This window comes from Heterocephalus glaber, unplaced genomic scaffold, assembly GCF_053883595.1.
Source record: "Heterocephalus glaber isolate CG9 unplaced genomic scaffold, H.glaber_assembly_v1.0 deba00001538, whole genome shotgun sequence".
NCBI classification, from domain to species: domain Eukaryota; kingdom Metazoa; phylum Chordata; class Mammalia; order Rodentia; family Bathyergidae; genus Heterocephalus; species Heterocephalus glaber.
This window is the reverse complement of record NW_028258333.1, coordinates 25,012,849-25,039,285: the sequence shown is the minus strand read 5'-3', so window position 1 is coordinate 25,039,285 and position 26,437 is coordinate 25,012,849.

Genomic DNA, 26,437 nt, shown 5'->3' with positions numbered 1-26,437 from the left:
TATTAACATCTGTTACTTAGATGGCACTAGACTTGGGTCTGACTGGCACCAATTTTGGTTTTGTCACCAGGCTCAGCAGGCACAGACACAAACCTCTCTCCTCACTGCATGCAGCAGGATGTCCTCCCCAGCTGTCCCCAGAGCTTAGGCCTGCAGATTGGACCAAATTATGACCTGGCTCCACACGATGCACATGTGGGCTCCAGAGGGTCAGGCTTCTGAGCTTCTCAGGAGGAACAGGCCTGTTTAGAGCAGAGTGTGCTCAGGCAGATGAGCTTTGGGGAATAACTGTTTTGAGTTTTCTCTATTGGTGAACTAGCTGGACTACCATCCTTTAATTTGCATTTCACTTTATGATTTTCAAGGTGCTTCATTTACATGTCTTTTGATTTTCAGTCTGTTGCTGAGCAAGTGGCAATAGCCTTGTTACAAAATGAGCTTCTGTAGGTAGGTGGTAGGTATTAGAAGCCACAGAACTACGAAAAGGGAGAGACAAGATGTGCCCCAGGAATTTTGACCATAGGAAAATCCACTTGTAAACCCAGGCCTGCTGACCTCTTGAGAGAATCACTATCTCTGTGCTGGACCCTTAGTAATCAGAAGTTGCAAGGTTGGGAAGAATTGTAGGTCCTGAACCAGTGCTGCATGCAAGCAATTACGCTTTGCTATCTCTATGTAACTGGAGATGACCAAGGACAGATTAGGCTAGGATTAACAGATTCCTAGTTGGGCTATTCACTGGCTGTGTGACGTGGGCCAGCTATTGAACCTTTCTGTGCCTTACTATCTCATCTTCAAACTAGAGACAATAAAAATTCTCAACTCGTATAGTGGTGACAGTTAAATACATTGATATATACAGTCATGGAACAGTGTGCTGCATATTGCATATAAGTAATATTTAAATAAGTAAAAGATTTGGCTCTCCACCTGGGCTTGGCCAGCTTTGGGGGATGAGAGTGTGGCTGAGGTCACCGCAGTTCCATCAAGCACTGGCCTGGAGGATCACACAACTGGAAAAGGGCAGAGCATCCAAATGCAGGCAGATGCCCATGTCAGGACTCGCCCTCCTGGTTGTACTCCCTCTGCAGACACAAAGCAATCCACAGAGGACGTCAAATGTATAGGGAGCACATACCGAAGAGACCACCTTTCCTGTGCACACTGAGAGATGCATGCAGAAGCCAAGTTAAAGAGAATCAAAGAGGATAGAAGGCTCAATTAGAATCTAAATGCAAAAGCAAATTGAAAAAGGTCAAGGTAAGAGAGGGACCTTCAGGAAGGAGGGAGGAAAGGGAAGCCACTGGATAGATGTCTCTGGTCGAACCCCACCTCATCAAATAGCTCTGGAATCAGCTTTTATCTTTATAAGTTATAGCTGGCTACAGCCAACTGTTTGCATAGTGTGTAGATTGAGACATTTTATTGCTTTATGGATGCAGTAAAACTAATGTGATTAAAGGCAGTGATGACACTTATGTCTCGGTGAAGGAGGCAAGAATGCTGGAGCCAAGGCTTTCTCTGAAGCAAAGATTTTTTAATCAGAGAAGAGGAATCTGTTTTCCATACTTGTGTTGGGAAAATAGCACGGGAATTGGTGGAGGATAAGAATGTTTAGAGTTAAGGTCTAAAAAAGATGATGAAGGTGTTTGGGTAGAGGTGGGAGACAGAAACAGAGAGGCATTAACTGCTCAAACTATAAAGGCTGAGTGTGCAGGGTCTGATTGGTCTCTTAAGGGAAACAGATGGAAGATCTGAAACCTATAGGGGGATGAGATGAAAGAAGTCTTGTGCATACTACGGTGATGATCGTTCCATAAGGGATTAGAGTGGAATATTTGTTCATAGCAGAGAAAAGTTTATACTCTAATGATCTAATGAGTCTCTCATTCTTTTATGCACAGTTGAGTAACCATAAAATGTAGTCACAAAAATACAAGTTTGGACTTTGAGTGGAGGAGTGACAGAAGTGGCAGTATGCTGAGCAACAGAAGAGAAGTCAATGAAGTTTGCATAGAGGAGGAGGAATTTTAGATGGATCTGGAGAGGTGAGAATACCTGTGTGAAAGAAAGAGGAGAGAGAGAGAGGGAGGGAGGGGGAGGGAGGGAGAGAGAGAGGAGAGAGAGAGGAGAGACAGAGAGGGAGAGGGGGAGAGAAAGAGAGGGAGGGAGGGAGGGAGGGAGAGGCTGAGGAATCTGGATTTTATTTCTCAGGCTAGTATTTCTCAACCAATTTTCTGCTCTCACATCAGTGACCTGCACAATTCCACAATCCCAGGTTTCAGTTGCCATCTACTGCAGGATTGGGGAATGGTGAGCCTTTAATGAGAAAAAAGGTAGGATCAGATCTGGAAGATAAGTTCACAGGAAGAGACTGAATCAGGAAAATCAGCATGGAAGTAACTATGGTAGCCTGAGTAGAGAAGATGAAGGCCTGAACTCACTATGAATGTGTATAGGTAGAAATGACTGGGCTTCATTAATTTTTCCCTTTATTGAAACCTACAATGGGCCAGACACCATTCCTGTTACTGGAGCTACAAAAATTAAACTCCAAAGCCTCCTACCCATTATTTCCAGTCTATGAAAATAAACTGGAAGTAAAACAATACTAAAAATAGGAGCATAACAGAGGTAATGAAGGAACTGTAAGTACCTTGCATGATGGGACACACTTGTAATCACAGCTACTCGGGAGGCTGAGGCATAAGGCTCTTAAATTTGAGGCTAGCCTGGACAATTTAGTGAAGCATTGTCTCAAAATAAAAGGAATAGTTTGTTGGTAGTGTGTTTGCTTGCCTAGCATGCACAAGGCCCTGGGTTCAATTACCAGGGCCACACACACATACAGAGGTATGCACTGTCAAGGGAAAAAAAACCAGCAACAACAAAAGCAGAGAAGAAGGGACCAAAAACAGATGGCAAAGCATGTGCAAAGACAGCAGCATGAAATGGTTTACAAAATGAAAGAAAGAGCAAATGTTGAGGTCAGAAACTGAACACAGTTGCCATCTCATGAATGAGGCACAACATTATTAATAACATATGGTGTGGCATAGTGCAGGCTAGAGAGGTGAGTGAAGAATCAGAGCTAGGAAGAAATTACTGAAGTCAGGAAAACCAGTATGAAACCTAGCCATAAGTTGAGCGAAGTCTCAAATTGAGGATTGTGGACTTTCTATGGGAAAATGATGTAATGAAGGTTTTGTTTCAGAAATATAATTCTGGCAGCAATGTGAAGGATGGCCAGAAAGAGCATGATTTGGATGCAGTAATGCCTAGGAAATAATGAGATACTGGAATGGCAAAGGGCCAGAGGCTGAGGGAGGGGGATTGCTTAAACTCAGGAGTTCGAGAACAGCCTGAGCCCATCTCAAACAATAACAACAACAACAAAAGCAAAAGAAAAAAAAATAGCAAAAGGGACAAAAGCCTGAATAGGAAGCAGTAAGGATGAGAAATGATTGATCAGACCTGATGGAAGATAAAAGAATCTAGCAAAACCTAGATTCTGATTGATGATTGGTTGGCAATGGTATAATTTATAGAACAAGGGAATGAGGTGCTGGGGTGGGGGAAACAGGCTAGAAATAAGGAATGATGTCTAGCCCTAGTTCTTGTGACCCAGCTATTCCCCTGCTGGGTATCTTCCCCAAAGAATTAAAAGAATCATACCACAGTGATATGTGTGCATTCATGTTTATAGTGGCACAGTTTGTAATAGCTAAAACTTGGAAACAGCCCAAATGCCCATCAACTAGAGACTAGATAAAGAAAATGTGTTTTTTTAATAAAATGGAGTACTACTCAGCCATAAAAAATGAGAAACTAGAGATATTTATAGCTAAATGGATGCATATTGAGGCCATACTCTTAAGTGAAATAAATAGGATACACATATGTAAATACTGAATAGTTTCTCTAGTATGAGAAACCAAAAGTATAAATAAGTATTAAAATAATTAAAATGAATAATTAATAATTTGAAATAGGAAGAAAACTTCCAAAGTGTTAGGGGAAGTGGGAGGGGAAGCGGAAAGGAAAGAAGGGAAAGGAAAAATTATGAGAAAAGGAAACAATGGAAACAAAGTCTGTGTAAATAGGGAAGGGTGGAGGGGGTAGAGGGTGCACAGGTAATGGGGAAAAAATAAGAACCAAGATTCATCATGTACAGGTACAAGCACCCAATGATAAATGTAAATGTATTGTATACCTAAAATGTAACAATAGAAAAAATTAAGCAAAAAGCAAAAGGAATGACAGACTCTGTTCATACCTGTTGAGGAAGAATTTTCTGAGAGTAATTCCTAATAAAAAGTTGGATATCCTGTATTAGCAACCTTGGCTAAAGGTCTGGAATTGTGCATCATTATCTTGTCTTGATGGTAGAAGATGAGGAGGTAGCTGTGAAGAGCAGGATGTAGCAATTTGAGAGATAGGAGATAAGCCAGTAGGTACCTGGGGGAGGAAGAGAGTGTCAATGAGGAGGGAGCTGTTGACATTGCATGAATTACACAAGAAGTCAGAGACAGACAAGAGAAAGCGGAGACAGGATCTCCAAGTCATGGGAAAGTGGCTAGGAAGTAAAACGTATTCATATATTGCAAATATTGTGTGCAGGCAAATATAAAAATGAGAAAGAAAAGGGAGGCAAGTTTAATAGAAGAGGAAATAGGGTACTTTGGGGCAGGTAGAGGAATAGTCATAAAAACAAGACAATAAAACATCAAGTGTACGGTCAAGATATTCATATTCCCTTCACTGGGGAAGTGAGGAATGGTAGGAGGTGGAGCAAGGAAAATGGGGGCAAGAGTAACATCTAAGGGCCGGGGATTTAGCTCAGTGGTGCCACCACCTGCCTTGCAAGAGCAAGGTTACTGAGTTCGATCCCAGTACCAAAAAAGAAAAGAGTAACATCCAATTGTGCAAAAATTACACAGCATAAGTGATGGAAATATTCAAATCAGATACTTTAAAGAGAGAATGTTATAAAATAATGGAAATAGAACTGGGCTAAGACCACAATGAAACTTGGAAGTGCCCTTAATGAATATTTTAGAATGTGTCATGCCATCTGAAAAATTGAGGTATAGTGGGTTTTTTTGTTTGTTTTTTTGTTTTTGTTTTTTTGTTTTTTTGAGGCTAGCCCTGAATTCACTATATAACCCAGGCTGGCCTCGAACTCATGGCAATCCTCCTGCCTTAATCCCCTGAGTGCTGGGATTACAGGCGTGTGCCACCATGCCTGGCTCGAGGCATATATAGTTTTTAAGTTTTTAAGAATAAAGGAACATCACAAAAAGAGAGACAACAATGGTGTACCTTCTGAAGAAAGCACACAACATCATATATGAAGAATTTTCAACAAAAAATGGAAACCGAATTAGATCATACTTCAAGATCTAACCTTTCGTTGACAGGAGATAGTTGGTAGAGACCATTGCCTTACCAATGTCTTGATTCCAGACTTCCAGCCTGTAGAATCACGAGACAGAACATTTCCAGTGCTTGGGCCTTGCTCTGAGGCACTTTGTTTTGGCAGCTCTAGAAAGCTAACACCTCTTAACCCCGCGCCTATCTCCTCTTCTTTCCTCCTTTCTTCTTCCTCCACCCCCCCACCCCCACCCCCGGCCCTTGTCCTAATGGTGGTGATCCTATGGCATGGGTGCCACAGCAGGCACACAGAGCCCTCTCTGTTGGCCAAGTGACCCCAGCTCACTCTGTGAGCCAAGTCATCCCAGTACCACCCGGCTTCACCCCAGCCGTTGAGCATCTGATAACAGTGCCCATAGGAGCCAAGTGCATGCTCAGAAAGGAACAGCAGCACCACATGATGACATCACCAGCACTTTGAGCACTCAGTCTCTAAAAGGTTCACCATCATTGCTTTATCCTCACTTCCCCTTGATTTCTCTTTTTTTTCTCTCTCTCCCTCTCTCTCCCTCTCTCTCTTCCCTGATATCTATACTATCAATTTCCATGACTTCCATACTTCCTTTACCACAGATACCCTGAAAACTCTCAAATCTCCTGAACTCCAAAATTCCCACAATTACAAAGACAAAAGAAAAGAGAGGGAGCTGTGGATTACCAGATACAGATTTATTATTTCCCATTTATCTTGTCATTTTGGTGTCCTATAGGTATTTAAAATGCAATATATTCAAAACATAACTCAAGTATGCTCTTCCTTCTAAGTTCCATAGCAAATTTGGTATGATGGCTGTCATAATATAGCTCATCCTTTTTGCAATGTGACGTTGTAACTTCTTCCTCTGACACCTGGGAGTCTGTGCCCTTCTGTGGATCTGAGTGGGTTTTTGTGATTACCATGATCAATGAAGTGATTGGACTCAGAAGTGATTTTATGTAACTTCTATAAAGAGTTCATCCACTTTGACCTGATTGTCTCAGCACACTTTCTACTGGGGTCCAGATCATGATGCTATGAGAGAGTTTAGGCCACCTGGAGAAGCGGCAAGTAGACACTCTGGTCAACAGCTCCTCTAAGCCCTTGCAATAAGGAAACCTTATACAACCGCCAGCCTCAGCCACCATCTGACTGTAGCACATGAGACACTCTGAGCAAGACCATACAGCACAGCCTCCAAAACCAAAAGGGATGATAAGAAAATGATTGTTTTATTTTAAGCTACTAAGAAAAAAGGAGGCAGAAAAAACTTAACAGCATGGAAATGAAACTAACAAAATCCAGACTGTGGGAAAATCTGCAGGAAAATAACATGGTGCTTCCCACAATTACAAAGACAAAAGAAAAGAGGGAGGATGCTGTGGGTTACCAGACACATCAACAAAATGCAAGGGGTAAAATTTTTGCATCCTGATTTCATCAAAGTGACTATAGAAACAATTTCAGGAAACAATCTAGGGAACTGAACATTAGTTGGGTATTTCACGATATTAAAGAATGTTAAATGTTTAAAATATAATTTTTAAAGAAATCTTATCCTTTAGAGATATATACTGAACTATTTACGAATGAAATTTTGTAAAACAGCTGGGATTTGCTTCAAAATAGTTTACCAGGGCTATGACAGACCACGCGCACAAAGATAAATTCAGAATCAGGGGGCTTCTGAGGATAGAAAGCAATTTCTGTGTAGGTAGATTGGAATCACCAGTTAGAGGCTGAGACAAAGCCAGGCTGGGAATGCTTCATTGCTTTTCACTGTATATGTAATACATGCATAATGGGGGCTTTTACTCTTGATTATATTTTTCTATTATAGATTAAAGGTTCTGGATTGAAGTGAGGAATTAATCCACATACCTATTTTGAAATCTGTTGTGGCCCATAATAGACTTTTGAATGTCTTACTTGCCTGAGGGTCTTATGGATTCCTGAAAGGAATGGTAATATGGAGAAAGGAGAAGGAAATGAAAGAAGGAAAGATAGAAGAGGCATCCAGTTTTTACCTGTCAGTGTTCCAACTCTTGTTACACTTTCAAATTGTAGTTTAACCCTTCTAGTTTCTTATGGTATCCAAAATGGACAACTAGATCTTCCATTCTTTTTGTAACCCACTATCCTTTTGGGGCATTCTTGGAAAAAATTCCCTTTGATATTTGAGAGTTTCTACAAAAGGTCAAATTCCGAGGCTCTCCTCCCACAATCAGTTTGGTGCCTTGGTGCCTTTCCTCTCTTCTAGTACAGGATGAATTACTGCCTTTCTTTGAGTGCTATCTAAGAGATCAGTATGCCATTGTGTACCTGCTGCCTTATGTCAGGCTACAAGTCCAGTTATCCAGCCCTTCTTACTCACCTTCAAGTTTCCAATTCTCCATAACTGTTCTTCCCAGGGATCCATGACATCCTCAGGCAAATGGGACATTCAGAAGTCTGTTATGGGCCATGAAAGATTCTACAACAGGTATGTGTATTAGTTCCTCACTTGAACCTAGGACACTTAATCTATAATAGAAAAACATAATCAAGAGTAAAAGCCACCAACCTACATAATTTACATACAGGGTGAAAAAAAGTGAAGCATGCACAGCATACTGTCATGACTATCAGACTCTTGCAAGAATGGCTACCAACCATTCCAGAACCTTTCATAGTCCTCCCTCAGAGAGACATAGGATTTCTTGCCACTGATGACTCTCTATTCTGAACTGTTGGTAACAAACCTATTGTGCTATGTAAGGGGACCTTTCCTCTCCTCTTGGGGTGTTCTTTATTGTAATGTAAGTCTATCTTCTTGAATGTTTGTGTCCCTCCCAAATTCATGTTGATATTTACCCTAATGAATCATTGTTAAGAGGCGGGGCCTTTATGAGGTGAGTAGGCCTAAAAGTGTAAACAAAATCTCTTCTGCAATTCCCGTCCACTGCTCTGTCACCTATACAAATGAAAGAGAAAGTTTTTGTAATGGGGAACAACAACATATTTTAAAGTATCAAAGAAGTTCCATGATTTCTTGCAGAAGAAATCAAAGAAGGTTAGAGCATCCAGAACAAACAGAGGCTGGTGGATTTGAATGGCAAGAAAACAACATCAGTACAATCAGTGACCTTATGAGAGGGCTTAAGGGAAATAGCTAGGCTACTTTTTGCCCTTTAATTCCTTCCACCATGTCAGGACATAATGTTCCAAGTGCCATTATGGAAGCAGGGACTAGGCCTTCATCATATTGGTTCCTTAATCTTAGACTTCACAATCTCCAGAACTGTGAGAAATAAATTTCTGTTCATCACAAATTACTCAGTTCCATCTATTTTACTATGACAGCACATAAAGACAACAAGACTTCCTTTCTAAAACTGTGTTACTTTTGGTCAAGGGTCCAGCCCCATCCTTGACTCCATATAAAATTCATTTATCTCTAGCTGTGTTCATGAAAATGTTGTGTCACGCTCTTCCTTGCCATACAAAGCCAGCCTATTGTGCATCCTGGAGCCCCTAACTTTCCTTCATTTTTTCCACAAGTAGTCAAGTGGAACTTCTCAGACACTTCAAAATGTGAGATTATTCCACATTGTGAGAGCTTTATATTTACTTTTTATTAATAATACAGCAATAGACTACTACTATCGAAGGAGTTTTGTTTGTCAAGACTTCCTGACCCTAAGATATGTGAACTAGAGGTTTAGTTCTGTTTGATTTAATATATTGTTTTTAAAAATATATATCTACTTCATCTTCCAATACATCGCCTACTGAAAGGTTAAAATGAAAGATGAAATAGTAAAAAGTAACACTTTTATTCTTTAGGCCAGCTATATTCTGACATCTGCACTCTGTCAGAACACAATGCAAATGGGATAGGAGAGCTTAGAGCTATATAAATTACAGGGCACTGCCAGCCAGTAGAATAATAACTAGGAGGACAGCTTTTTGCACTTCTTGTCATCCTTTCTTGACCCAAAGGCAAGATCATTCCATGTCACTTTAAAAATTGTGGATCAAGATTATAGCAGTTTTGGAAAGCTCTATTTTGGACTTTAGCCATCTGACCTTGGATCACCTTATTCATCCAGACAAGTCCTAAAGATGTCATTGGTCCTATAGATAACTTCAGGACTTTATAGTACAGTTCCTTATGGACCCCCTAGGTTCAATCGAGGTAGGATGATGAAATCACATATCCTGTGGTTATCTCACAGTCACTCAAAGTTTAATCTTAGAAGAATATGGACCTCAAGGCCATGAGCACATTTCAGAGCTTCCATTTTAACTGGCCCATAGGCCATGTATAGGTTTTTACCTACTGCTTTACAGCATCACTTGGATTTGTCATCTGATCAAAACATAGGAATATATTGAAAGTTAATGGGAGACTTTCATCACTATTAAGCTAACATCTGCAGAACAATGGAAAGAGAAGGGGGAAATATGCAATACAGGAGAAAGAGAAACCCTGCTCAAAGTCTGGTTGTACCCCCTCTCAGGTATATCATGATTCTGAGCAAGAAACCTATCTGTCTTGAGGAATAGATGTGATTATTCCAGTCATGCACCTGGTCCATAATAGATATGCTCATCTGCTTTACTGTTAAAACCATTATGCAAAACAAGACTTACATGGTCTCATTTAACTTACAAATTAGCTTCCAGGGAACATGATTTTCTAGGCTAATATCTATTTTTTCCCTTCACCATTCAACTTTCTACCCTTTCCCACCCTTTGCGCTTTATTAGCAATTAGACACAGTCTTCACTAACCCTTTTTCTAGCAAATGCTTCCTCCCTTGAATACAATTAAAATTTAAGGCTTACCTAAGGTGACCTCTCTGTCCGTACGTCATCCTTGCAAGATTGTTCCCAAACAGCTTTAAGCTAGAACTTCTGTTTAGACAGCCACTTTAAGAGCCAGAAGATGTCCACTTACCTGTGATTTCTCTAGGGATGCCAGGGGAGAGAAGAAGACAGTGGAGGACATTGAACTAGGAGGGAGGAGACTTGGGAGTCAGAGTTCTAAACTTATCCATTTATTAGTTGTGTGACTTTGTGTCTACTCATCTCAGTTTACTCCCTAGTAGACTGGAGATATTAACCTACTCTGCCTAGCTCATGGAGCCTTTCCCATGGCGTTATTACAGGATTCCAATATAACAGTACTGGAGCCCAAATGTAATAAGCATAGTAACCTGAATTGTGTGAGATGATTTGGGGTGGTATCTGGCCAAAGACATTAATCTATTTTTAAAATCATATTTAAAACATTTCATTTATTTTTATGTGTATTAAAGATTATAATATAACTAGCATACCAAACTCATCATCTCATAGATACAATTGCTCAAAAAGAGGCTTAAGTATAAAATCAAGAATCAATAACAACTGTGTGTGTGTGTGTGTGTGTGTGTGTGTAATGGGTAATTATGATAGAAAAGGAAAGTAGTGTCCTATCTGAAGACTAGGGGAGTGTTATCAAAAGTATCAGTATTACTCCTCTTTGGGTCCCTGGGTTTCCTTATCTATAGAATTCAACAAATGGTTGCTAATATTTTTCACTTCTCTGTGTTCTAAGGATGCAAAGTGCACTAGATAAAGTCCCTCTTTCTGAGAGTTTACACCCAGGTGGGGAAACACATTTAAAGCCACAAAATGCTCCTGCAGATCTGACCCAACAATATACAAAGAAAGCTTTTGAAAATTGTAAACACTTTATCAATGTCTGGTACTGTTGCAGTGACATGCCAGAGACAGGAATGAGAAATTGATTTCAGACTATATAAAAAATGTTTTACAGTATACAAAGAAAACCATGAGTGTGGGCAAATGTAAATTGTTTTGTTTCTGCTGCATTTTCCTCTGAGATAAATTCCTGGAGTAAGTTTCCTAAACTTTTGCACAGTGAAAGAATTTATTCTGCGTATGTATCTGCATTTGGAACAATTCTCCAGAGATAACAGCAAATGTGAATCTAACAAGTATCATATTAGAATTAGGCATTATAGCCTCCAAATATTCAACCCAGCTTGAGTTAATCTAGCCAGAAAATTGTTTTTGAAATCAGATACTATTCTGAAATCCAAACATGTAAAGTCTAATTTGTTCGCCTTCATTCCCTAATTTTCAAAGTCTATCCAAAAAATTAGCAAATTTCCCTGGACTCATTTTCTCTTTTTAAATCCCCAAAGTAGCTTATTTCTTAACTAGTTTTGGTTGCATTATGCCTACATTTATTAGACTCTTCCTATCAACTCACAAGTTGGCTACTTGACAATGATTAAAAGAGTGAACTACTTCTACTTGGAAAATTACTGGTTCAGTGAATTTACTAAATAAAACACCTTGTGGGTTGAAAGAGTTAAAGTAAGTTTCTAAACTAGCTTGATTTCCAAATAGTCTGTGTTCTGGAACACTTTGTAAGCATAAATTCATAACAAAATAACTGTTAATCAAAGAATAAAATCAGAATATGATATATAAAGAGAATGGAATGTAGTGGAATGAAAGTTTAAGAGGAAAGATGTGTTGACCAGGCCTACAATCAAGGCAAGCCCCTGTAGCTGTAGTGTCCAGATGCTCTGCAACTAAGTAACAGAATATGATTATCCATTGCTCCTAGGTATCTGTGCTTGTCTCTGTTCTGACATGAACACTGTTACTTAGGATGATGGTATTACTGTTTTGCTAAAATATACAAGTTGGGATATTCAATTTACTTCATTGATTCTTACCAATATCCATAGCAGGTTTGTATTTATATTTTACTTCTATTATATAGACTTGGAGCAAAAAAAAAAAAAAAAGAAAGAAGTGGGGGGGGCTTAATGTTTTCTATTTTAATTAAAACAGAAAACTCATGAAAGTATTTGCTAAAATCCTACCTGATATGAAATGCAAGTTTTGTAAATTTCAAACATTACATGGGAATATAAAACAATGTTTTAAAACAAATTGCCCAGAACTTCAGAATGCTCTTTTTTTTCCAGCATATTCTCATTGGGAGGCCATACACTTACCCTAATTTTGCTGTTTTCTTGCTAAACATTTGGAACTTCTTTTGCAGAATGATCATCAGAGCCTGTAGAGAATTTTGTCTGAGAGTCTTGCTCTGTGCCAAGTCTTGATCCTTTGGGGTGGGGTCGGGGGTGAGAGCCAGTAGAAGGGACTGAATTTAATGATTTCTGGAAAGAGCCAAAAGTCATCCAAAGGCCAGTCTGGTAAATAGTGTGAGTATAATAACCACTGAGGAGAGTGGGGGGGGGGTGTTTACAAAGTGTGGAGCCTGGCTTTGTTGTTTCTCCTGTGGTGATTCCTTGAAGGCAGCCTTCCAAGAGCTTTACTAAGCACCTTTGGCCCAGGACTGACATTCTTTAAATAAATGTATGGAATCTTCCAAAGGGACTACTTTTGATATAGCACTTCAGAAAATCATTTTCTCATATCACAAACTAGCATGGTCATAATAGAGAAGAACAATCATTTACCAAGGATCTGGAATCAAGATAAAGACTGTTAGGCAAAGACTATCTTGCTTATCACCGAGAAAAGAGAAGAACTTTGCTGTGAATGTGTTCCTTGTTCTTTCTCCCTGAAAACTTGGCTAGGATTCAACTAATGTCTATGCAGCTACCATATATGCACTAGTACAAGGCAATGTCAATTATGAGAAAGCCATTTTCCAAAGCCATTTTCCATTTCTCTCACCAAAAAGTTTATGGAAATAGCTAAAACCATCAATCATCTACTTATAAATATTTTATTTATTAATTTAGTTACACATATTTAAACAATTATATATATGAAATGATATATGAACATTAATCTTTAAAGGAATATTATTTTACAGTTCATATAAAGATTATCACTATGAAGTAGGAGATTTGGGTTGATGCAACACCAGTCAAACAACTGAATGAAATCTGTCAAAGTTATGCAGACCCAGAGAACTTGCACAGAACACAGAATCCAGGATGACTTGCAGTTCCTAAGCACTGTGAGTGGAACCAAGCAGAAATGTACTATTTTCAATATTCATTTATATCTGGTGCAAAATCAAATGAGTTTTCAATATGACAGCTTAAATCTGGCACCAGGTCAAGTGAGTTTTTGATAGGACCACTGTCCCAATGCCTTCTTGGAATGAGGGAGTAGCCAAACCAGGAACTCCAGATACAAAAGATCCCCTTGCCTTATCCTCATGACCATTAAGAATCTGTTCACCAACGTGCTCTCATTCTGCAGAGCACACTTCTTTCTCACCTTCAATAAATATACATCCCACTTTTATAGATAGCCAAGTCAGTTAGACACATTATAGGAGTTAGGCAGGGACAGGCCCAGGAGAGAAAGTCAGCACAGAAGACAACTGTGGCCTGAGGCTCATTCACTGAAGGCCAGGCTTCAAGAAAAAGAGGACAGACTACACCACATACTTCCCCTTGGGATGAACAGCAGTGATTGGTATTCTAGATAGCTATCAATCACCTGGTTGAGGGATCAAGATCTTAACCCATCTCTTCCAGGAAGGTCCCTGACCCATTGGTTCACAGAAATCCTTGTTTGGTCCATATATGCTTTCTATGTGACTTGATTCCCCATTTGATCCCTATTTAATCAATATTACATAAGCAACTATATTTGTTTTAATCTTATTGGTTGATCATAGTTTTGTCCCACCTCATGCCCAACTTGTGATTTCCCATTGGATCAATATTACCTGACTATACTTTTAATCTTAATCTTATTAGTTGACTATAGTTTTGTCCCACCTTGAACTTGTCTCACCTCAAGGCTTTGCTCAATAAAATACCCTTGAGAAGTGGGGTTGGCAGGTAACCCACTTTCTGGGTCCCCTTCTGTCTCTCTTAGATAGAAGGTATCTTTCTCTCAATAAGATTTTTCTACCCTTAACCTCTGTTGTTCCTAGAATTCATTCTTCAGCATTAGAGGACACAAACTTGGCATGTGGGACACCTAGCAGATTACAAGTTATAATATTCACTTTATATTATTTGGAGGTCCACATATCATATGCCCTATATAATTTGGAGGTCCCACCAAGACTATTGGACAGAGGTAAGAATTTGTTTTTGCTTCATAAATTCAGAAATTTGGGCTTATAGTACTCGCTCAGGTAATCAAAATTGTCTTAAATTTTATGCTTTATATCTTAAATTTTTGTCAATTGCTTGTTTCTCTTATGATGCACTCTTTTGTTAAAATAATGGTAAATTTATGTTACATTTGGACTAGTTGCTAAAATTATTGGTCTTCCTTGTTTGAGCCATTTCACTGGCTTGATTGCTGCAGTTTGTTATCTCAGACAACGGTGTTAGGAAAATAGCATTAGAACGTCCCCTAGTGGACTTATATATATAATTTTGTAAAATGGGTTTTAAAAAAATGAAATCTAGTTTATATTTAAGAAATATATATGCCTATTAATGAATCATGGGACCCCATCCACCAGTTAAAAGACAATAGGTTGGTGACCATTCTTAAGACATAGAGGACAGATTTCACTGGGACATTCTGGCTCAATCCTTCTCTATATTCTAGAGAAAATGTTGAGCCTGTTCTATATCAGTTTCCTTTCCAGTCTAACCTTCTACTGGCGGGGATGTAATTTTAGCTTTTGAGATTCCCCATTCTTGCCTTTCCAGGCTGAGAGTGGTGACTCAGCAAGTTGTCTTGTAACTCACTGTGAGCATGAGAAGACTTTCTTTTGTGAATCTCCTTTCTGATCTTTCCCTGCCATTTTATGTTTTTCTTTATTTAAAAAGGAATGTAAAATTAGAGAAAGAAAGGATCTCTAAAGCTGCCTCAACTCTTTCCAACCAAGGACCTTTGAGTTGAGTCCATAGAAAATGAGTGTTTGTTAATGCCAAAGACAGGGAAGTAATCTTAAATAAGGAACATATTTAGTTTAAGGGAGGATTCCAACCTTCTTTCTCTCTCCCCTCCTAGGTCTGGTTTGCATCATTTATGTATGTGGAGTAGAAAAATACTTTTGCAAATAAGTTGTAGACTTTGAACCTTTTACTGTAAACCTGTAAAATTCCACGTGATGATTTTCAGATGGTTTAGGCTTTTATATGGACTTTTTTTTCTCTCTGTTAGTAAGTTAAGAACTTCCTCTAAGCTTTTCTTCAACTCAGAGGGAGTTAACTTTAGACTCTCCTTGTAGTCAGATTGCCCCTCCCTCAAGGAAGTCAGACTGGGGCAACTTGCCACAACTGTTAGTCCTTCATAGTGAAGACTAGTAATCAGCTAGAGACTTATACTTGTGCATTATTAAGAGTGAAAAGAGGGCCAAGGATTTTGCTCAGTGGTTCTCCCACCTGCCTTGCAAGCGAAAGGTCCCGAGTTTGATCCCTGGTACAAAAAAATAATAATTTAAAAAAAGGATTTTATTCAGCCTTTCTCTTCCTTCATAGGCACATAGAAAACTGATAGATATGCCTTTACTAGCATGTGAATTGTGGTTGCTAGGAGATGAGTATAAGTTTAACCTGTGAGCCAGAGACAGAAATTTTAGATTAGACCTTGAATAAAGTGTAGCCTTGTCTTAATACCTAAGAAAGTTTGCCTAGGTGACTAGGTAGATAACAGAAATGTTTTAGAGGCTTCTCTGCCCTAGGGCCCCAGGGCAGAATCTCTCTGAGTCATATATTTGTCTTGAGAGGTGATCTCTTTTACAGGCTGAAAAGTGCTCTAATTTACCTGTTGATTTATTTTCCTCACTCTTTTTGAGAGAATTAGAAAGCAGTGATTTAGATCTCTTGGTTATTGGCTTTGCTAGCAATGCTTCCTTCTTTGGATTTACAAATCATCACTAGTGCTTTTAGAAACCCTTATTAGAGTAAAAGCATGAGTTTCTGAGGAAGACAGGGTTTTGTGCCAGTAAAAACTGGTGGCTACTCCATCCCAACCTATCTTCTGGTTGGTTTCCAGATGGCAGCCACCAGCTCTGGATCTGAGTCACCACAGGGATGCCTTGAGGATATAGAAAGCAAGTAGGAATTAAAAGGGATACCAATTTCTTTCTCTTGTTTCAAATGGGATACTTTTTACTCATTTGGAAGATATTCTTCAGAACTGGAGAATGTTTCAATATTTTTCTGTACCTGTCCATAGCCTGTCTACCACCTAGAGCCAAAATAAGATGCAGAGGAAAGTATTATGATACTATTTTACAACTAGAATCACACTGTAAGAAAGAGGAAAAATGGTCAAAATTATCTTATGTTCAGACTTTCTTTGCATTAAGAAATAATCCTTACTTGTGTTCAAAATGTAAATGTAAGCCACAAGAGAATCAGACACCTGGCCCTTAAGGCATCCACTACCACTGAGCCTGAGGCTATTCTTCCTTGCCCTTTAGAACCTGAATTATTGATAAGGTCTCCAAGGCAACTTTAATCAAAGCCTCACCCACTATTACTGAGCCTGAGGCTTTCCCTCTACCCCCTCAGGTGCATAATTGAAGCCTTTATAGGGTGATATCCATCCTTAGCTAAGTTTTTCAACCATCTCAAAGACAATATCCCTTACATGAAGTAAGTAGTAAATATGAAACTACTCATGTTTATATGTCTTGTCCTATGAGACCTAAGGCAGATCAAATGAGACCTAGAAAAGGTTTCAGACAACCCCAATAAGTGCATTGAGGGCTTTAGAGGACTTACTCAGACCTATGAACTAGAGTGGAAAGATGTAATGTTACTCTTAAATCAAACATTGACTTCTATTCTAGTAACAGATAAGCAGTATTACAAGCTACAGCTACTTTTTAAGAAGAATATTACCTTAATTTTAGAAGGACAGAAGACAGCCAGCCAGGGAAACATCCAGTTCCCACTGGAGACCAAGCAACACCTATACAAGATCTCCACTGGCCTGCCAACCAGACAGGAGGTTGAAATAAGAGATACTTTTAGGTATATATTCTTCAAGGTCTAAGAAAATGAGAACTAAGCCCATCAGTTATTTTAAAGTGTCATCTATTTATCAGGAGAAAGATGAGAACCACTCTGCCTTCTTAGATCACTTACAAGAGGCTTTAATGAAGTATACATCCCTAGCTCCTGATTTGATGGAAGGACAGACTATTCTTAAAGACAGATTTATTATCCAGTCAGTCACAGCTACTAGGAAAAAGTTATAAAAAATGGCTTTTCTCCAGTATCTCACTTGATACTTTAGTAAAAATTGCCTCCTTGCTATTTGATAATTGAGAGCTGGAGGAGGCTAAAGGGAGAAAACAGGGACTAAAAGGAAGTGGTTGCTTTAATCTCAGCCTTAGAAGGAACAGATTCTAAGTCTGATTCTTGGACCCTCAAGAAGAGCTTAATGACTACTAACCTCACCTGCTACCACTGCAAAACCCAGGCCACCTTAAGAAGGACAATCATAAGAGGACCCCTAAGCCATGCCCTGAGTGCAAAGATGGCCACTGGAAGTCATACTGTCCTCTGAGGCAGGGGCCTCAGAGCTCAGACCTATCTTTCCAGCTGGTCCAACAACACTAAAGGCACTCTCTTATCTGAAGCCAATCAATCCTACAATCTGCCTAGAGAGATGGAGTGCCAAGGGCTAAAAAAGAAAGACAATAAAGACAAAATTTGATAATATATGGGGGGCTGGGAGGTCAGTGCCTCAGAGTAGGCAAAGACAAAGACACTCTGAGCTAGCCACTATTTATTGGGTGCACACAATAATTGGAGGAAGTATTGAATGACTTAGAGGTTGGTGGTAATCCTATGTTGATGAGGATATTAGGTTGATGAAGGTCTTAAGGCTAATAAGTAATTTGTCCTCTCCCCAGGTGAAACCTTTCTCTTTTTTTATTACTACTCAGTTCTCAAAGAACTAGGATCTTCAGCTGATATAATCTTGCCCTGGATCATCACAGTATCATGAGACCATTGAGGCTTCAACTTGTGACTAGAGGAAAAATGGAGTTATGTTTCTGCATGCCATAGCCAGCTCACAGGCAAGAAGACAAGGCCTTAGACAGCCCTAATGATAATTTAATTATGAAATGATTTTTCTCCAAAAATTATGTAGAATGACTCATGACACTCTCTGCCTTCTCCCTCTGCCATCTCCATGGAGGACCCCCAGCTGTCATGAAAGACTGACCCCCAGCTCAGTGAAAGGAGTCACTGGAAAGGAGGTAACTCATTATTTCTCACAACCTTTGGGCTATAACCCGGACAGGTTTCCTTTTACACTCTCCTTTTAATTATGCCTATAAGTCCAGTTCCCCCCTGGGGAGAGATATTTTATCTTGTTTAAATACTATAGTTTTTCCCAAGTCATGGTCTTGCGATATGTAGAGAATACACTGTTAGGTGCCCCCTCAGAAGAACTCTCTAGCCAAGACACTTGTGCTCTGCTGAATTTTCTAGCTGACAGTGGTTATAAAGTTTTTAGATCTAAGGCACAACTTTGCAGCCTTGAGGTAAAATACTTGAGCCTTATCATATTTAAGTGAACTCAAAGACCTGGGAGGAGAAAGAATTAAGCCACTTCTTTCCTTCCCGTAGCCCAAGACTCTAAAATAGGTAAGGGGATTCCTAGGAATTACAGGCTTCTGTCACTTTTGGATAACAGGGTGTGGTGAGACTGTGGAACCCCTCTATCAGCTTATAAAAGAAGCCCAAAAGACAGATGCCCATATTTTAACCTGGGAACCTTATTCCCAAAAATACATTCCAGAAACTTAAACTATCACTTCTATATGCCCAAGCATTGATCCTACCAACAGGACACTGTTTCAGTTGTACGTTGATAAAAGGTGGGACATGTCTTTGGAGTACCTATGCAAGATCAGACCAGCTCAACAGCCTGTAGGATATTTGAGTCATAAATTAGGTATTATAGCAAAGGGATAGCTTGTGTGTCTAGAGCTATGGCTATAGTAGTTCTCCTGGTACCAGAGGAAGTATATTAGATACTCAGGGATATATATTTTCAGAGTGAGTTTAAATAAAGCTTAGTCAGCACTACTACAGGAGAAAATTACCTAGGTAGCTAGATAGAGAATCCAAAATATCCTGAAGACCTCTTTGTCCTAGGGTTGAGATTTCTTCTGGACTGTTACCTGTCCCTGGAGGAGATAGATCTCTTTTACAGGATGGGATTTAAGAAACCTTTGATTCAGAGTCATTTATTAGAAAATACAAAAGCTAAACTTCCCTAGAAATGCTTCATTCTATCAATGAATTTATCTATCTTATAAAAAAATCATTCAGTAAACCAGTCAGCATCACACTTGAGGGGGAGGGAAGTAAGAGGATTTAAATTATACAACTATGGCTATCAAAGCAACAATGAGAAGCCAATATAGCTAGATATTCCAATCAAATATAAACCATCACCCAAGAGCCCACCTTAAAAACTGTCTTTGCTTTCACAAGTGTAAAAGATTTTTATTCCTTCTGATTCTTAGTACATATCTCTGTTAATTGACTAAAAAGTCCTGGCTAGTCTTATTTATAGTTCCAAACCTAAAAACTATAAAAGGGTTATTATAATAATTTAACTTAGCCAAATACATCTGAGGGCACTCTGGTTTTATAAAGAAATTGTTCTTATGTGTGTTTGTCCATCTTTCTGTCCAATCTATTTTGTAACTGTTTTGTTTGAGCTCAACAATTTTTTTCCTTTTTTTTTTCTTTTTGCTTTTTTATATTTTTAAAATATATGCCTGTAACTTAATTTGGCTTATAGATAAATATCATTAGAGTTAAAGACATGCTTACACTCAGGTTGCCAGCTGATCAAAATGATGTCAAGACTGGTTTTACAAGCAAAATAGACATTGCTGTCTGTGTACAACAACTCAGGAGTTTTGTATTGTTTTGTTTTGTTTTAACTGGGGATCGAACTCAGGAACTTGTACTTGTGAGGGAGGTGGCACTACTGAGCTGAATCCCCAGCCCAACTCAGGAGTTTTTTCTTTGGTCAAAATAATATGTTAATTGTTATGAACTGGTTCTTATAGGTCATCTAAAAGATTTAAGATGACTAAATGGGGGCTCCTTAGGCTTAAGGTAACTGCTGGACAGGACTCCCCTTGGTAAATAAAGGAGCAACTGCCTAGAAATATTTTTCCAGTCTTTGTGCACTAATAAGACCCCAATTATTTCCATAGTTTTATGGGAGACACACCCCAATAAACATTGCTAAACATATTATTGTAATGTATTTACATTGGTCATCAAAAGGTTAACTTTTCTGTGGGAAAGACAATGTTTTATTAAAAGATGCTCTTGATACAAAAACTAAAATTAGGGACAAAGTTTTCATATAGCTCTGATACTCATTATTGCTAATTTCATGGTGTAAAATGTATTCATGCTTTCCATGTGTACAGGTCTTCTAAGATATAAACTAGGATTATTTATGGTGATAACCTTTTTTAGACTCAGATATCTGCCTTTCTCTTGTGCTCTAGGTACCTGTGATAAGAGGTACATGTCAAGCTAGCATGAGAACATCAGTCAAATAATAGTTTTTCTTAAAAAACTTATGTGATGCATATGTTATACATGTCACTACACTTAAGGATCTTAGGCACCAAACAGTCCAAACAGTGTCACACAATAAAACTAGAGATTACACATTATAAATTTTCAAGGTAAATTAATCTGGTACATTCTCCTTAAATGGCATCCTATTAAAGGATAACAACTCAGGTGAGAGTTTTATTTGTGTCATTAAATAACATGATGAGATGGAGACGTTTGACTAAAAAGACTATTCTATGCCAAGGTGGACATTTAAGTATGTTACAAATGTAATGTAATCATGATTGTCATGCTAAAATACTAAGTGTAGTTCTTGATCTCAAATTTTCTCTATAAAACTAAATAACTGTTGTCTGTTAACATTCTTCAGGGATTTGAGTACTAAACCATGGTTAATAAGAAATAAGTCACAATCTGTATTTTAAATTTCAAAGTATATCCAGATGAAACTAATAATTAAGCTCACTGCCCCTGCTAATGTCACTGATCTTCTCTTGTGGGCATTAAACAACTCAAGTTGGGTGACCAGAAACAGAAAGGTAACTGGGCTAAGAAGACAGCCAATATTTTGGCCCTTTCCTTTCAAGGTCAATAAGGATCCAGGACAAAAGAGAACATTTTTGACAGGATTCTACAACTTTGGTGAGTCACCCAACCTCCCAAGCAGGGAGATTGCTGGACCCCAGAGGGCAAGAATCATCAAATGTACAGTGTGACTAAGGAGGGTCATCAAAGAGAGAAAGTCTCCCATGCTTTCACAGAAAGCAACATGTTTAAACAAGGCCATGATGCATCCTAATGGCTGACACTGACAAAGGAGCTGAGAGGCTCTACACATGGCTCCAAAAATAATGCCAGAGAAGATTTAACTGACCTAGATAGACAGCAAGAAGTTAATTTTGATTGACACTGGTCTCACTTTAACTTTGTCTTAAACACTCAGTAGAAAAGAATAACTTAAAGGCATATAAGTGCTGAGGAGGAGAGCTGCCACCAGCACTGAGGAGGTGAGGCACCAGCAGCACACAGCTCACCCCACCCCCTGTTGAAATGAGAAGACATGTAAACAAGTCTCAAAAACAGACTTCTAGATGATCTAAAGCAACCCCAGAGGCAAATGAGATGGAGCAATCTGGTACTCAACCACCTGAACTCCCTGAACTGGTAATGAAAGACAATCTGGAAAAAAATAAAATTAGAAATAATTTCTCAGATAACAGCAGAGATTGTGCCAATAGTGCAAGACATGATTAAGAAATCTAGAGAGGACACAGATAAAAAATAGAAGAGCTGAGGAACATGATGGAATCCCAACATAGGAAAAAATGGAATCCATAAAACAGATACAAACAGATTTCTAGGAGATTAAAAACTCCATTGAAAGTTTATGCACCAGAATGACCCAATGTGAGGACAGAATTTCAGATATAGATAATAAGATTGCAATTAGAGACCAGGAAAATAAAAACTTCTTTAAAACAGTAAGGGACCACAAGACATCAATCCAGCAACTGCTAGTTGATGCAAAGAAGAATAACATAAGACTGATTGGAGTCAATGAAAAAACAGGAGAGAGTGCAGAGGACATAAACAGCTCACAGAAGTGATGGCAGAAAACTTCCCAAGGAGGGGAAAAGAATTTGACATACAGATAAGTGAGGCACATAGGACTCCAAACAGCCTTGATCAAAAAAAAAAATCTACACATAGGCATATAATAGTTAAAATTCCAAAAACCCAACAGAAGAACAAAATTCTACAAGCAGTGAGAGAAAAGAAACAAATCACATACAAAGGAAAGCCCATCAGAATCACAGCAGACTTCTCAATGCAAACCCTCAAGGCAAGAAGAGCTTGGAGTGACATATTTCAAGCCCTGAAAGAAAACAGCCTCCAACCCAGATTTATGTACCCTGCAAAACTATCTTTCAAAATTGATGGAGAAATAAGATAATTTCATGATAAGAGCTCCTTAGGAACTTCATGAATACCAAACCAACATTCAAAAAAATTTTAGACAATATCCTAAGAAAAGACAATGGATTCACAACCCCAGGAAGCCCAGCAGAATGAATCCATTGGGCACAACAAGAAACTAAATGCAAAGAGGAAGAATCAAAAAAAAAAAGTCATGACAATGCTAAGTCAATATGTATCAGTTATAGCCATCAATGTAAATGGTCTCAATTCACCAATCAAAAGAAATAGACTGACATAATGGGCCAAGAAGCAAGATCCAACAATACACAACATATAAGAAACACACTTAATTCAAAAAGAAACTCATAAACTGAAAGTTAAGGAGTGGAAAACAATACTCCTTGCAAGGGAACCGGAAAAAAGCAGCAGTAGCAATCCTCTTTGCAGATCAAGTGGATTTCAAACCAACATTGATTAAGAGATACAAAGAAGGACACTACATCCTTGTAAAGGGAATAATCCAAGAGGAAGAGATGACAATCATAAATATAATTGCACCAAACACTAGTGTGCCCAACTAGATAAAACAAATACTAATGGACATGAAAAATCAAATAAGCACTAATATGATAGTAGCAGGGGAACTCAATACCCCACTGTTAGAAATAGATAGATTACTTAGACAAAAAATAAACAACAAAATACTAAAACTCAATCACACACTTGAGCAAATGAACTTAAAATATATTTACAGACTGTTCCACCCCACAAAATAAGAATACATATTCTTTTCAGCTGCACATGGGTTGTTCTCCAAAATAAAACACATACTCGCTCAAGAACGTCTTGAAGTATGTGCAAAGGAATGGAAGTTAGCCTCTGTATATTATCAGACCATAGTGTGATGAAATTGGAAATCAATAGCAAAAGAAACCACAAGAATTTCTTAAATACATGGAAATTGTACAACACATTTCTGAATAACCAGTGGGTCACAGAGGAAATTAAAGAAGAAATCAGACAATTCCTATGATTAAATGACAGTGACAATATAACATATTGGAACCTATGGGACACAATGAAAGCAGTCTTACAAGGTAAATTCATATCAGTCAATACTCATATTAGGAAACAGAGTGATCCCAATTAAACAACCTCATGCTGAAACTCAAGCTTCTAGAAAAAGAAGAACAAGAAAAACCCGAAGCTCATACAAGGGAGGAAATCATAAAATCAGGGCAGAAATCAATGCAATGGAGACTAGGAGAATGATACAAAAATTCAATGAAGCTAAGAGTTGGTTCTTCAAAAGAATAAACAAAATTGACAAATCCTTAGTCAACCTTATCAGAAAAAGGAAAGAAAAGACCAAATCCATGCAATTAGGAATGAAAATGATGAAATTACAATGGACAAAGCAGAAATCCAGAGGATCATCAATACCTACTTCGAGAACCTATACACCAATAATATGGAAAACTCAGAAGAAATGGACAGATTCCTAAATAAGTATGAATTACCAAAGTTGAAGGAAGACCTAAAAATTCTAAATGACCCAGTATCAATCAATGAAATTGAAAATATAATTAAGAACTTACCAACTAAGAAAAGCCCAGGTCCTGATGGCTTCACTGCAGAATTCTATAAGACATTTAGTGAGGAAGTACTGCCACTACTGTTTAAACTCTTCAATGAAATTGAAAGGGAAGCAATACTCCCAAATTCATTCCTGGAAGCAAGCATCACCTTGATCTCCAAAGCAGAGAAAGACCCAACCGAAAAAGAGAACTATAGGCCAATCTCACTAATGAACATAGATGCAAAAATCCTTAATAAGATACTGGCAAACAGAATGCAGAAGATCATCAAGAAGATCATACACCCTGACCAAGTGGGATTCATCCCAGGGATGAAGGGATGGATGCAAATCAATAAAGGTAATACACTATATCAATAGAGCCAAGGACAAAAATTATATGATCATCTCAATAGATGGAGAAAAAACATTTGACAAAATCAAACATGCATTTATGATAAAAACCCTACAAAAAATTGGAATAGACAGTCTCTACCTCAATCTGATAAAAGCCATCTATGAAAAACCAACAGCCAAAGTTGTACTGAATGGTCAAAAACTTAAATCCTTCACACTAAAATCAGGTACAAGACAAAGATGTCCACTATCACCACTCTTGTTCAATATAGTTTTAGAAACACTAGCCACAGCAATTAGACAAGAGAAAATAATAAATGTAATACAGATAGGAAATGAAGAAGTCTAATTATCATTATTTGCAGATGACATGATAGTCTATATAGAAGACCCCAAGAATACCACCAAAAGTCTTCCAGACTTAATAACCAAATTCAGGAAAGTAGCTGGATACAAGGTCAACACAAAAATTCATAGCTTTCCTCTACACAAAAAACAGACTCTCTGAGAGAGAAATAGGCTAAACAATTCCCTTCACAATAGCATCCAAAAAGCTGAAATATCTAGGAATCAACCTAACAAAAGAAAGCAAAGACCTCTTCTCTGAAAACTATAGCACTCTGCAAAGACAGATTGAATACATTATCAGAAAATGGAAAGACATCCCTTGCTCTTGGGTATGAAGAATCAACATAGCAAAAATGTCCATACTTCCAAAACTAGAATAGAAAAAGCAATTCTAGGCAACAGAGAGATGGCAGGGGGTATCACAACCCCCAACTTGAAACTATACTACAAAGCTCCTGTGATTAAAAACAGTATGGTACTGGCAAAGAAACAGACCTGAGGACCAGTGAAACAGATTAGAAGATGCAGAAACAACTTCAGACACACTCAGCCACCTCACCTTTAACAAAGGAGCCAAAAACCCTCACTAGAGAAAAGATAGCCTCTTCAATGAATTGGGCTTCAACTTGTCAAAGATTAAAACTAGATCTATATCTCTCACCATGCACTAAACTAACATCCAAATGGATTAAAGATATAAATATTAAAACAGAAATGATGAACCAGCTGGAACAGAGGTTAGGTAGAACTCTTGAAGACATTGATGTAGGGAAAAATTTTATGAACAAAATCTCAGTTGTCTGTGACCTAGCACAAACAATCAACAAGTGGGATCTCTTCATATTGAAAAGCTTCTGCCCAGCAAAAGAAACCACCAACAGTGTGAAGAGCCAACCTACAATATGGGAAAAAAATTTCACCTGCTGTTCCTCAGACAACAGTCTACTATCTAGAATCTATAAAGAACTTAAAAAATCAGACCTCCCGAGCACCCGGAATGAAGCTCTCCCACCACTATCCCAAGCTCCTAGGGCAGAGAAGCTGAGCCGGTCTCAGCACCAGGAAGGAAGCTCCCCTGCCACCATCCCACACTCCTAGGGCAGAGAAGGTGAGCCGGTCCCAGCACCCAGTAGGAAGCTCCCCTGCTGCCATCCCAAGCTCGTAGGGCAGAGAAGCTGAGCCGGTCCCAGAACCCAGAAGGAAGCTCCCCTGCCACCATCCCAAGTTCCTAGGGCAGAGAAGGTGAACTGCATGGGTGCCAGAAGCACCCCCCACACACAC